Source organism: Lissotriton vulgaris, chromosome 2_1, assembly GCF_964263255.1.
Source record: "Lissotriton vulgaris chromosome 2_1, aLisVul1.2, whole genome shotgun sequence".
Classification (NCBI taxonomy): domain Eukaryota; kingdom Metazoa; phylum Chordata; class Amphibia; order Caudata; family Salamandridae; genus Lissotriton; species Lissotriton vulgaris.
The window spans coordinates 1,003,844,430-1,003,856,859 of record NC_141687.1 but is presented as its reverse complement, the minus strand read 5'-3'; the positions used below and the strand labels follow the sequence as shown (position 1 = coordinate 1,003,856,859).

The 12,430-nt window shown below is 48.6% G+C and overlaps 1 protein-coding gene across 6 annotated transcripts in view; it reads right to left on the bottom strand.

Annotated features, from left to right (window-relative positions):
* Nucleotides 1-12,430, bottom strand: part of COBLL1 (cordon-bleu WH2 repeat protein like 1) — an 806,310-nt gene that overhangs the window by 151,815 nt on the left and 642,065 nt on the right. The window lies entirely within an intron of this gene.

The following is a 12,430-nucleotide window of genomic DNA, read 5'->3' as shown; positions in this document are numbered from 1 at the left end:
GTGGCAAGAGTAAAGTAAAGTAAATAAATTGCATCAGTTGCGATATGAACCTATCACAGTATTTAGGCACAATAGATGCAAAAAAGCTGGTTTTAGAAGAACGAGTAGAATATAAAGTGGTCAAAATGATGACTGCTTGTGGATTGAATTCGTCACAATGACATCTGGCAAATGAATTTTAAACTCCTTTCTCCAATTAAAAAAAAAGGACTCCTAAAACGAATCATGTAAAGCACACCTGAGAGTTATGATCCCATATTCAACAAAATATTAACATGGAAATATTTACATTTTCACTCATGGAAAATTGCATTTCCTATTCCAACCTCGAGAATGTATTGAAAAGTAATTTATATATCAATATACCTTTCAACATCTAATGGTAAATATCGCTTTATTCCCTGGTGGAAAGATTTATAGCGGCCATACTTTAGCTTCTTCCAGTGAGGAATGAGGACATCCACATTGACCTGCTGAAATGCATAATGTCCCACACAATACATCTAATACAAATGATCACCTTTTAACGATTGATTTGTAGGTGAACTAGATGTAAAGGCGGTGGAGTTAAAGGAAGAAAGTGTAGGCTAAAAAGCTGACCAGCATAAAATACTCTCCAAAATTACGGCCAAAAATGCTACTTTCTCATCGGAATGGATACGACAAAGAAACGGATTGGTCAAATCACAGGGTTGTCTTACAGGAGATTGAAGCTAATTCACCTATGATTACAGTCACTTGGGAAAACAAAATTTGGAACCCTAAAGAATATTCCGTCAGACAAGCTGAAAGATTTTATGTCAGCCGTTCTCATCAGTCAAACATCCATCCTAACAATAGTCTTCATTTCTGTGAGAAAGACGTGGGAGAGAAGCAACACTGAGGGAGGGTGTGTGATGGAGCAACATGGACAGAGGGTGTGGGGACAAAGCGGTATGACGTGTTCAGCACTGGACAAAGTATTGAATTTTTTTAGGTTCACTGCGAAAGAAGGTGGGACACAACACAAAGGGAGGGAGGGGGAGTCAGGGAGCACCACTAAGGTGCTGGGGAGACATGCTGATGACAACAGGAGGGGGGAGGGAGGGGCTGGGACAAGCTGACAACAACAGGAGGGTGGGAGGAACTGGAGCAAGCTGATGACAACAGAGTGTGGGAAAGAGGGGCTGGGGCAAGAAGACCACAACAGAGGGTGGGGGTTGGAGGGGCTGGGGTCAATCTCATAACTGAGGGTGGAAGGGTCTAGGGCAAGCTGATGACCAAGGAGTGTGGGATGGAGGGGATGGACAAGCTGACACTACAGGGTGAGAGGGAGGGGCTGGGAAAAGCTGACAACGAAGCATGGGGTGGAGGGCTGGGGGTAAACTGACAACAACGGAGTGTAGAATGGAGGGGCAAGGCAAGCAAACGACAACGGAGGATGGGAGGGAGGGGCAAGCAGAAGATAACGGATTATGGGAGGGAGGAGCAAGCGGACGACAATGGAGGATGGGAGGGAGGCCAAGCAGACGACAACAGAGGGTAGAAGGGAGCTGCAAGCAGACAACAACGGAGGGTGGGAGGGGCAAGCAGACAACAACGGAGGGTGGGAGGGGCAAGCAGACAACAACGGAGGGTGGGAGGGGCAAGCAGACAACAACGGAGGGTGGGAGGGAGGGGCAAGCAGACGACAATGGAGGGTGAGAGGAAGGGGCAAGCAGACGACAACGGAGGGTGGGAGGGAGGGGAAAGCAGACGACAACGGAGGGTGGGAGGGAGGGGCAAGCAGACGACAATGGAGGGTGGGAGGAAGGGGCAAGCAGACGACAACGGAGGGTGGGAGGGAGGGGCAAGCAGACGACAATGGAGGGTGGGAGGAAGGGGCAAGCAGACGACAACAGAGTGAGGGAGGGAGGAGCAAGTAGACAACAGAGGGTGGGAGAGAGGGGCAAGCAGATGACAACGGAGGGTGGGAGGGAGGGGCAAATAGCAACGGAGGGTGGGAGGGAGGGCCAAGTAGACAACGGAGGGTGGGAGGGAGGGGCAAGTAGACACAGAGGGTGTGAGGGAGGGGCAAGTAGACAATGGAGGGTGGGAGGGAGGGGCAAGTAGACAATGGAGGGTGGGAGGGAGGGGCAAGCAAACAAAGGAGGGTGGGAGGGAGGGACAAGCAGACAACGGAGGGTGGGAGGGAGGGGCAAGTAGACAACGGAGGGTGGGAGGGAGGGGCAAGCAAACAAAGGAGGGTGGGAGGGAGGGACAAGCAGACAACGGAGGGTGGGAGGGAGGAGCAAGCAGACGACAATGGAGGTTGGGAGAGAGGGGCAGGCAGACAACAACGGAGAGTGGGAGGGAGGGGCAAGCAGACGACAACGGAGGGTGGGAGGCAGGGGCAAGCAGACGACAACGGAGGGTGGGAGGGAGGGCCAAGCAGACGACAATGGAGGGTGGGAGGGAGGGGCAAGCAGACGACAATGGAGGGTGGGAGGGAGGGGCAAGCAGACGACAATGGAGGGTGGGAGGAAGGGGCAAGCAGACGACAACGGAGGGTGGGAGGGAGGGGCAAGCAGACGACAATGGAGGGTGGGAGGGAGGGGCAAGCAGACGACAACGGAGTGAGGGAGGGAGGAGCAAGTAGACAACAGAGGGTGGGAGAGAGGGACAAGCAGATGACAACGGAGGGTGGGAGGGAGGGGCAAATAGCAACGGAGGGTGGGAGGGAGGGCCAAGTAGACAACGGAGGGTGGGAGGGAGGGGTAAGTAGACAACGGAGGGTGGGAGGGAGGGGCAAGTAGACACAGAGGGTGTGAGGGAGGGGCAAGTAGACAATGGAGGGTGGGAGGGAGGGGCAAGTAGACAATGGAGGGTGGGAGGGAGGGGCAAGCAAACAAAGGAGGGTGGGAGGGAGGGACAAGCAGACAACGGAGGGTGGGAGGGAGGGGCAAGTAGACAACGGAGGGTGGGAGGGAGGGGCAAGCAAACAAAGGAGGGTGGGAGGGAGGGGCAAGCAGACAACGGAGGGTGGGAGGGAGGAGCAAGCAGACGACAATGGAGGTTGGGAGAGAGGGGCAGGCAGACAACAACGGAGAGTGGGAGGGAGGGGCAAGCAGACAACAACTGAGGGTGAGAGGGAGGGCAAGCAGACGGCAACTGAGGGTTTTAGGGAGGGGCAAGCAGACGACAACGGATGGTGGGAGGTAGGGGCAGGCAGTTGACAACGGAGGGTGGGAGGGAGGAGCAAGCAGACGACAATGGAGGTTGGGAGAGAGGGTCAGGCAGACAACAACGGAGAGTGGGAGGGAGGGGCAAGCAGACAACAACTGAGGGTGAGAGGGAGGGCAAGCAGACGGCAACTGAGGGTTTTAGGGAGGGGCAAGCAGATGACAACGGATGGTGGGAGGTAGGGGTAGGCAGTTGACAACGGAGGGTGGGAGGGAGGGGCAGTGGACAACGGAGGGTAGAAGGGAGGGGCAGGCGACAACGGAGGGTGGGAGGGAGGGGCAGGCGACAACGGAGGGTGGGAGGGAGGGGCAGGCGACAACGGAGGGTGGGAGGGAGGGGCAGGCGACAACGGAGGGTGGGAGGGAGGGGCAGGCGACAACGGAGGGTGGGAGGGAGGGGCAGGCGACAACGGAGGGTGGGAGGGAGGGGCAGGCGACAACGGAGGAGGGTGGGAGGGAGGGGCAGGCGGCAACGGAGGAGGGTGGGAGGGAGGGGCAGGCGACAACGGAGGAGGGTGGGAGGGAGGGGCAGGCGACAACGGAGGAGGGTGGGAGGGAGGGGCAGGCGACAACGGAGGAGGGTGGGAGGGAGGGGCAGGCGACAACGGAGGAGGGTGGGAGGGAGGGGCAGGCGACAACAGAGGGTGGGAGGGAGGGGCAGGCGACAACAGAGGGTGGGAGGGAGGGGCAGGCGACAACAGAGGGTGGGAGGGAGGGGCAGGCGACAACAGAGGGTGGGAGGGAGGGGCTGGCGACAACGGAGGGTGGGAGGGAGGGCCAGGCAGATGACAACGGAGGGTGGGGCAGGCAGACGACGAGGGTGGGAGGGAGGGGCAGGCAGATGACAACAGAGGGTGGGAGGGAGGGGCAGGCAGACAACGGAGGGTGGGAGGCAGGGGCAGGCAGACTACAACGGAGGGTGGGAGGGAGGACCAGGGAGACGACAACGGAGGGTGGGAGGGAGAGGCAGGTAGACGACAACGGAGGGTGGGAGGGAGGGGCAGGCAGACGACAACGGAGGGTGGGAGGGAGGGGCAGGCAGACAACGGAGAGTGGGAGGGAGGTGCAGACAGACGACAACGGAGGGTGGGAGGGAAGAGCAGGCAGACGACAACGGAGAGTGGGAGGGAGGGGCACGCAGACGCAACGGAGGGTGGGAGAAAGGGGCAAGCAGATGACAATGGAGGGTGGGAGGGAAGGGCAAGTAGATGACAACAGATGGTGGGAGGGAGGGGCAGGCAGTTGACAACGGAGGGTGGGAGGGAGGGGCAGGCAGACAACAATGGAGGGTGGGAGGGAGGGGCAGGCAGACGACAACGGAGGGTGGGAGGGAGGGGCAGGCAGACGACAACAGAGGGTGGGAGGGAGGGGCGGGCAGACGACAACGGAGGGTGGGAGGGAGGGGCAGGCAGACGACAACGGAGGGTGGGAGGGAGGGGCAGGCAGACGACAACAGAGGGTGGGAGGGAGGGGCGGGCAGACGACAACGGAGGGTGGGAGGGAGGGGCAGGCAGACGACAACGGAGGGTGGGAGGGAGGGGCAGGCAGACGACAACAGAGGGTGGGAGGGAGGGGCAGGCAGACGACAACAGAGGGTGGGAGGGAGGGGCAGGCAGACGACAACGGAGGGTGGGAGGGAGGGGCAAGCCGACAACAGAGGGTGGGAGTTAGGCGCGAGCTGATAACAACTACTGCTGTGAATGCTCAACATAAGGGTGAAGTGGTGAGACCCCGAGCGTAGTTGAAAGATGTGCTTTTTGTATAATGTGCACCACACTGAAATCTACTGTGTGTGCACAAGATGAAAGGTGATGGTCAAAATAATTAGTATAGGTTTGAACTTCATGAGTATCATGCTCACAGTAGAGTTCCAGTTTCAGTATGTTTTATTGAATGGAGTGAAGGTCAGTTTATATGGTCTCGGACCTTAAATGTGTCTTATATGGTTTACCAGTTAAGCCCTGGACAGTGTTTCATGGTAAAGGTAAACAAACCAAAAAGTTTCACAAAAATTACACACTCAGGGCATGATTCACAAACTGCACGATTTAGTAACTTTAGTACTTTTAGGTATTCGTAAACTGCACTTTTGTAGTAACTTACACTTTTGCACCATAGGTACTGTGACCTCCCATTATTTTGTGTGCGAGGGTATTGCAGTACCAGTTGTTGGTCAAGTGTAGTGCTGGAAAAACAAGTGTTTTTTTTGTTTGTTTTGTTTTTAGTAGTAACTTACACTCTGAGTTTGTGAATACAAAAAAAGTACTAAAAGAACTCTAAAGTGTAAACTTATTAAAAAGTGTAATTTAACGTTGTGAATCAACCCCTGTATGTATACTAACGGCTGGGAGCTGGTGAAGTCTGCAAGTAGTGTGAGCGGGAATCGATTTAGAAAGCATGGTGCATTAACTGACAATTATGCCTATGTAGTGTTCATAGCTGTTTAATTAGTAGACAAATCGAGAAGGCTTCTTGCTAACCTAATTAGGCAAACTTACACTCTGAGTTTGTGAATACAAAAAAAGTACTAAAAGAACTCTAAAGTGTAAACTTATTAAAAAGTGTAATTTAACGTTGTGAATCAACCCCTGTATGTATACTAACGGCTGGGAGCTGGTGAAGTCTGCAAGTAGTGTGAGCGGGAATCGATTTAGAAAGCATGGTGCATTAACTGACAATTATGCCTATGTAGTGTTCATAGCTGTTTAATTAGTAGACAAATCGAGAAGGCTTCTTGCTAACCTAATTAGGCAATGTGAAGAATGGGAGAGAAAGACAGCCAAAACATCGTCCTGAATAGACAACATGTGTTATGCCAATATATAGTTTGCATATATGGCAGTATCAGTGGGTTGAGTGAAACAATAAAATATCTCAAAACTGTACCGTCCAAAAATTGATTCTAATGGGTGTATTGTGGTCAGTGTGGAACCATTTTGTGGAGTCATACGTCCCCACAACAATTTAGAATTAATAAATGCAACTAAAATACATCTGCATTGTATCAATATGTTTTATAATAAATATTACTTTATCCAAGTTGAGGTAGAATATGTGTTCATAAAAGTCAGATGGAATTAAGGCAGGGTGCTTTCGTTTCTACTTATGCTTTGAAGTTTGCCATTAAAATTTACTCTACTGTGAGCTCAGTATGTGCTAGACTAGACCTATTCAAAACTAAAATTCGGACAATTTAGGCTTAAAATATGAATAGACCTCTTTTTGTTCTCAATTAACAGAAGGGCCAGTGTACAGTAAAACTTAAGAGTCACAGAAACTCTACCGGTGGGGAAAACGGAATGAAGCCAGTCCTAACTGACTTGCCTCTGGCCCAAGTCCAACATACAAATGCGCGCACCTAAAATGAATAGAGGTTGTGTGAAAAATTCCAAATTATACCTTCCGATACTTTCAAATCAAAACAGCATAAATTCCATCCACACAGAGCTGGAAAGCGTACATCTGGAAACACGCTCTGAGAAATGTAAAAACCCCTTTCAAACTCGGTCCGATGGAGGACACTACTGGAAGACTTCCTCCAGACATAGGAAGCACCGCGACAGGAGCCAGAGTTGGCAAATGAATTACTTGCTCTTCCTCAACAGAACCAAAATAAGTAAATGTGCGGCACTTTGCTGTGCGACTGCTCTTCAGGATAGTGTTTATATTTCAGTCAACTTTATTGGAGGAAGAAGTCGAAGAAAATATAGTTAGCAATAGCAAAGCTTGTAGAAAGTGTGGTAATTCAGGAGTCTACACGCAAGCAATTCAGGTCTTTGCTACTTTCTTTTAGGTGACGGATGATGATAAAGAGGGGTGTTGCAGTCTATAAGAGCAACAATCCAAGAGGGATCTTTACATGCCAAATACATCATTATGGAATAAAAGAAAAAAGCAGAAGACCACTTGAGTGACTGTTTTATGACGATTACGAATTGAAAGCTTTGAAGTCAATATTAATAAGCAAGTAGGCCTAAAACAGGATTTGATGCTGCCTTCGATAACTATGGTCAACAGGCGATCCTGTATTACAGAATTATGTCATGTCATCTAGTACTCAAGAGCAAAAAGCATTCTCAAGGTAATAAATGCAAGACTTAAAGAGTATCAGAAGTTGAAGCACAGGTCCATGGCTTTGATCATTTATACTGTGTGATTTGGTCCTTGACCCAAAACCACCTTCCCTGGACATATCTTTATCTTCTGGTGCCTCAAAGTGTAAAAATGTTAATATATAATGAAATATTTGTTGAGTAACTGTGCTCTCAAGTAGTGCTTAATTTGACCCACTGGGGCCCGCCGGCACTCATTTTTGGGGACCAGAAGGAATATGCTACTTACCAGTATGCATCTGTTCTTGGAATAGAGGGCTGCAGAGTGGTACATTATGAATAGATCGCCATCTGGTGTTGGGCTCGGATGATTGCACTTGTTTTTCTCTTGGAGAGTCTTTTGTATCTTGGTGACTCCTCCTTTGGTTGCTAGTGCGCATGGGCATCGGCTCAATCCTTAGATTGTTTTGCCATAATAGGGTTAGATGGAGTAGTATGATAGAATAAAGATAGAAATGCCCATGTAAGTGTATCTAAATTAGATATTGTTGGAACAGACACAGGTTTCCGGGGAGGCTGGGAGGGCATGTACCACTCTGCAGCCCTCTATGCCAAGAACAGATGCATACTGGTAAGTAGCATATTCCGTTCGAGGCATATGGTCTGCAGATGGTACATTATGAATAGACTATACAGCAGTTCTCTCCCTAGCGGTGGTCGCCCGTGTCTGTTGCAACAGTCTGAAATAAAGTCTTTAGTACAGCTTGTCCCACTCTAGCTTGTTGTGTTGTGTGCACATCTACACAATAGTGCTTTGTGAAGGTATGCGGTGTAACCCAGGTAGCTGCTTTGCATATGTCATCTAGTGGAATGTTTCCCAAGAATGCCATAGATGCTCCTAGTTTACGTGTAGAGTGAGCTCTAGGAGGAACAGTTAATGTCCTCTTTGCCTTTAAGTAGCATATTTGTATACATTTTACAATCCATCTGGCAATGCCTGCTTTAGAGATGGGATTGCCCTTATGTGTAGGAGAAAACGCTACAAATAGCTGGTTTGTCTTTCTGAAAGTTTGTGTTCTTTCTATATAATACAATATTGCCCTCATCTAATGTATGTAGGGCCCTTTCCGCTACCGTCTGGTTTTGGAAAGAAGACCGGTAGTTCCACTGACTGATTGATGTGGAATGCTGAAATTACTTTAGGCAAGAATTTTGGGTTTGTTCTAAGAACCACCTTGTTTTGGTGTAACTGCATGAATGGTTCTTGAATTGTAAACGCTTGTAACTCACTTACTCTTCTGAGTGAAGTGATAGCTATGAGGAAGGCCACCTTCCATGTGAGGAATTGTATTTCACACCTATGCATAGGTTCAAAGGGTGGTCCCATAAGTCTGGTAAGTACTATGTTGAGATTCCAGACTGGGGAAGGTGGCAGTCTTGGTGGAATGACTCTTTTGAGTCCTTCCATGAAAGCTTTAATTGCTGGTACTTTAAACAGGGAAAGATGTTGCCTGTTTTGTAGGTACGCTGCTATAGCTGCGAGATGAACTCTGATAGAGGTATATGCTAAGTTACATTGCTGCAAGTATAGTAAATAGCAAATAATCTGTTTAGTAGATGCGTCCAGAGGGTTGATGTGATTACTGTTACAGTGTACAGCAAACCTTTTCCATTTTGCTGCATAGCATGCTCTGGTGGTAGGACGTCTTGCTTGTTTAATGATTTCCATACATTCTGGAGGTAAATCTAAGTATCCAAACTCAATGACCTCAGGAGCCAGATCGCTAGGTTCAATTGTTTGGGATCTGGGTGCATTATTTCTCCATGGTTCTGTGTAAGGTGCATGGGTAATAATCTTAGCTTTTGATGTGGCACCTGTGAGAGTTGTAGTAGCGTGGTGAACCACGGCTGTCTTGCCCACGTGGGTGCTACTAGTATCATTGTCATTGAGTGCTGTTGCAGTTTCCGAACCACTAATGGAATTAGTGGGAGAGGGGGAAAAGCATAAGCAAATCTGTTGGACCAATTTATCCATAGTGCATTGCCCTGGGACCGGTGGTGTGGGTACCTAGATGCGAAGTTTTGGCATTTTGCGTTCTGATGATTAGCAAACAGATCTATCTCTGGTTGCCCCGATCTTTGGAAGAATGGCTGCAGTATCTGGTTGTGCAGCTCCCATTCGTGTACTTGTTCTGACTCTCTGCTTAGGATGTCTGCTATCTGATTTTGAACTCCTGGTAGGTGTTCTGCTAACAGATAGATCTTTTGAGGAATGGCCCATCTCCAAATGTCCTGTGCTAGTCTGGATAGTTGGAGAGAGTGTGTCCCCCCCTGTTTTTGAATATAATACATTGCAGTCATGTTGTCTGTTTTGATCAGGACTGCCTTGTTGGTTATTTGCATTTGGAAAGCTTTTAGTGCTAGAAATACTGCTAGTAGTTCCAAGTAGTTGATGTGCAGTTTCTTTTGCTGCACACTCCATTTCCCCTGCACTGTGTATTTGTCCATGTGCGCTCCCCATCCGGAGAGCGATGCGTCCGCTGTCAGTATCGCTTGTGTAATCGGTTCTAGGAACGACCGTCCCTTGGAAATGTTTGTTGTGTTCCACCACTTCAGAGAGCGATGCGTACGGTCGTCTACCAACACCAGATCTGTAATCTGACCTTGAGCCTGATTCCACTGTGTCGCTAGACACTCCTGTAGTGGGCGCATTTGTAGTCTGGCATGTGGTATTAGTAGTATGCAGGAGGACATCATGCCTAACAGCTGCATAAACACTCGTGCTGGTAGTGAGTGTTGTGGTTGAAATCTTTGTATTAACTTAACCATTGTCTGTATTCTGATTGGATTGGGGTATGCTTTGGCTCTTTCTGTGTCAATAGTAGCCCCCAGGTATTGTTGAATTGTGTTTGGTTGTAGGTGGGATTTTTTGAAGTTCACCGTAAACCCTAGGTGGTGCAGCAATTGAATGGTCTTCTGTGTGTTGTGAAGGCATTCTTCTTGTGGCTTGGCCTTTAATAACCAATCGTCCAAGTAAGGGAAGACATGTATTTGTTGTCTTCTTAGGTGTGCTGCCACCGCAGCTAGGCATTTTGTGAACACTCTCGGTGCTGTTGTGACCCCGAACGGAAGGACTTTGAATTGATAATGTTGTCCTTCCACTACAAACCTTAGGTATTTTCTGTGGGCTTTGTGAATTGGGATGTGAAAGTAAGCGTCTTTTAGATCCAGTGTAGAAAGAAAGTCCCCTTTCTTCAGTAAAGGAAGTACTTGTTGGAGCGTGACCATGTGGAAATGTTCCGAATTTATGTATGCATTGAGAGGTCTGAGGTCCAAGATTGGTCTTAGAGACCCGCCTTTTTTGGGGATTAGGAAGTATAGAGAGTATACTCCTGTCCCTTGTTGATGTTTTGGAACCTTCTCTATGGCATACTTTTGTAGCAGTGATAGTACTTCTTCTTTTAACAATGTCAGATGGTCTTGATTCATTGGACGCTGTTTGGGGGGGATGTTTGGTGGGGTAGCAGTGAGTTCTAGGCAATAACCATGTTGGATAATTTGTCTCACCCACTTGTCTGATGTGATGTTTTCCCAGACAGGTAGGAACTGTGCTAGACGTCCCCCGACCGGTGTTATGTGGTCTGGGGGAAGTTGCATTAAGTCACTGTTTTGGGGTTGGGGAGTTGCGGTTGTTATTATTTCCGCGACCTCTACCCTTGTTGTTGTTACCTCTGTAACTGCCTCTTAAATTACCTCTGGGTGACGTTGGTGTAAAAGAGGTGGATTGCTGTCTTGTTCCTGTACTTTTTTGAGCCCCCTCTATAGGTGGATCTACGAAAGGAACCCCTTTGTGTTGGCTGTTGTAATGCTTCCGTTGACTTAGCCGTTTCTGTGTCCTTTTTCATCTTTTCTAAAGTCTCATCTGTGTTTGAGCCGAAAAGTGTTTTCTGATCAAAGGGTTGGTTCAATAAAGATGTTTGTACTTCTTGTTTGAACCCTGAGACTCTAAGCCATGCATGTCTCCTTAACATGATACTGGTGTTGATGGACCTTGCTGCAGTGTCTGCCGCGTCTAGGGCGCTCTTAATGGAAGTGTTAGTTATTATCTTTCCTTCCTGTATTAACTGATCTGCTCTCTTCTGATGTTCTTTAGGGAGATGTGTGATGATTTTTTCTAACTCATCATAATGTGCCCTGTCATAGCGTGCAAGTAGCGCTTGTGTATTGGCTATGCGCCAGCTATTTGCCGCTTGTGATGCTACTCTTTTGCCTGATGCATATATTAATTTTGACTCCTTATCAGGTGGAGGGGCTTCTCCTGTAGATAACGAGTTCGCTCTTTTGCGAGCGTTTGAAACTACAAGCGAGTCCAGAGGTACCTGCCCCTTGATAAATATTGGGTCCTTTGGAGCTGCCTTATATTTTTTATCAATTCTTGGGTTTAACACCCTAGCCCTCACTGGGTCTTTGAATATGTCTGCTGTGTGACTGAGAAGACCCTTCAGCATATGTAGAGTACCTGATGTTCTTTGTGCAGTAGGTAGTGTCTCTAATAGGAAATCCTCTACATGAGGTTCTGTATGTAGATCTACCTTATGATATTTTGCTTCCCTATTAATGAGCTGTACAAAACCTGTGTTATCATCAGGTGGTGAAGGCTTTGAGGGGCATAACTCTAGGTCATTGTCATCATCTGACCCTGCGTCATAATGTTCCCATGGGTCATCCTCATCTGGGATAGTGTCATCATCCCCATGAGGTTCTCCCTTCCCTCCCCTGTATCACTGTCTACATCTGACTGAGGTGTAGATGGTCTTGGTGTAGAAGGTGGAGGAATAGTTGGCATAGTGTGAGGAATAGGAGAAGAGGGTGTGACTCTAGGTCGAGGAGAAGTAGGAGTTGTAGTATTTGTCCCCATTGTTCTCTTTTTAGAAGGAAGAGCTTTGTCCTCTGGCTGTTCATTCTTCCTCTTCTTCGTCACCACTTTGCCAGTTTGTGGATCGATAAACAAAATCTTTTGTTTCGGATCTGTTTGTTGCTCCTGTGTCGGTACCGAAGCTTTTGGTTCCGAAAGGTGCCTTTGCTTTCGATCGTCAATTTTCGGTGTCTTCGGCACCGAGGATTTGCTCTAGTCCGATTTTTTCGGTGTCGAGTGAGTCTTCGACGTCGAAGTATGTT